This window comes from Salmo trutta, unplaced genomic scaffold (assembly GCF_901001165.1).
Source record: "Salmo trutta unplaced genomic scaffold, fSalTru1.1, whole genome shotgun sequence".
Taxonomy (NCBI): domain Eukaryota; kingdom Metazoa; phylum Chordata; class Actinopteri; order Salmoniformes; family Salmonidae; genus Salmo; species Salmo trutta.
The window spans coordinates 123,703-125,701 of NW_021823509.1; positions in this window are offsets into that span (position 1 = coordinate 123,703).

The window sequence follows — 1,999 nt, forward strand, 5'->3', positions numbered from 1 at the left end:
TATTTAATTCAGCTAAGTTCAATTATATTCTTCTTACTATACATCATATAATATAAAATAATGGCTTGGGACTATTAGCATATCTTGTCTGCTAAATGAACAAGTCTACAGCCTGTGGCATGGCACATAGCCTGATAACATACAGTAGGCCACCTCCTATTCGGTTATTCTGAAATACCTTTCTTCAGATCATAATCTTTCTTTAGACCGGGCTAAAATAAATAATGTATTTATTGTATTGGTGTATATTAAATAGATTTATATATTTTTTGTAGATGTTCCAAAGGTGTTGCGTCAGCGACTTCTATGCGGCTTGTAGTGGCTTGTATGTGGCTTGTGTGAGGTTTGTATGTGGTTATATGTGGCTGTATGAGGCTTTGTATGAGGCTTGAATGAGGCTTGTGTGAGGTTGTGTGTGAGGTTTGTGTGAGGCTTGTGTGTGGCTGTGTGAAGCTTGTGTGAGGTTGTTGAGGCTTGTGTGAGGCTTGTATGTGGCTTGTATTAGGCTTGTATGAGGCTTGTATGTGGCTTGGATGTGGCTTGTATGAGGCTTGTATGAGGCTTGTATGAGGCTTGTATGTGCTTGTATGTGGCTTGTGTGAGGCTTGTGTGAGGCTTGTATGTGGCTGTAGTGGCTGGATGAGGCTTGTATGAGGCTTGTATGTGCTTGTATGTGGCTTGTATGAGGCTTGTATGTGGCTTGTATGAGGCTTGTATGTGGCTTGTATGTGGCTTGTATGTGGCTTGTATGTGGCTTGTATGAGGCTTGTATGTGGCTTGTATGTGGCTTGTATGTGGCTGTTATGAGGCTTGTATGAGGCTTGTATTGAGGCTGTATGTGGCATGTATGTGGCTTGTATGAGGCTTGTATGTGGCCTTGTATTGTGGCTTGTATGAGGCTTGTATGTGGCTTGTATGAGGCTTGTATGTGGCTTGTATGTGGATTGTATGAGGCTTGTATGAGGCCTTGTATGTGGCTTGTATGAGGCTTGTATGAGGCTTGTATGAGGCTTGTATGAGGCTTGTATGAGGCTTGTAGTGGCTTGTATGTGGCTTTATGAGGCTTGTATGAGGCTTGTTATGTGGCTTGTATGTGGCTTGTATGAGGCTTGTATGTGGCTGTATGAGGCTTGTATGTGGCTTGTATGTGGCTTGTATGTGCTTGTATGTGGCTTGTATGTGGCTTGTATGTGGCTTGTATGGGCTTGTATGAGGCTTGTATGTGGCTTGTATGAGGCTTGTATGTTGGCTTGTATGTGGCTTGTATGTGGCTTGTATGTGGCTTGTATGAGGCTTGTAGTGGCTTGTATGAGGCTTGTATGTGGCTTGTATGTGGCTTGTATGTGGCTTGTATGTGGCTTGTATGTGGCTTGTATGAGGCTTGTATGCGTGGAGGCCTGAAGATGCTGAACGTGTTTATGTTAATTAATGGTCAATTACTGTGAGACCGACAGTCTTTTGCTTGACAATAACTGGCTGACAAAATTGCATGACCGCCACAGCCCTACACACACACACACACACACACACCACACACCACACACACCCACACAGTTGGGTCAACGTCATGTACCACGGACTGGACGCTGTGGGGCACGGACCAACAGGTATACATTAAACAACGCACGCACACACACAGAAACGGCACACATACACACGGGGTACACACAAACACACACACACACACACACACACATACACATTCGCTGTAAAACAACTGAGTGGAAAGTGGCTGCAAACAAGTTTTCCTACTGAAAATAATGTGTTGGGATGAGTCAGACTAGACAGTGATGACTCTCCTCTTGTTCCTTATTGAGGAATCAGACTAGACAGTGATGACTCTCCTCTTGTCCCTTATTGAGGAATCAGACTAGACAGTGATGACTCTCCTCTTGTTCCTTATTGAGGAATCAGACTAGACAGTGATGACTCTCCTCTTGTTCCTTATTGAGGAATCAGACTAGACAGTGATGACTCTCCTCTTGTTCCTTATTGAGGA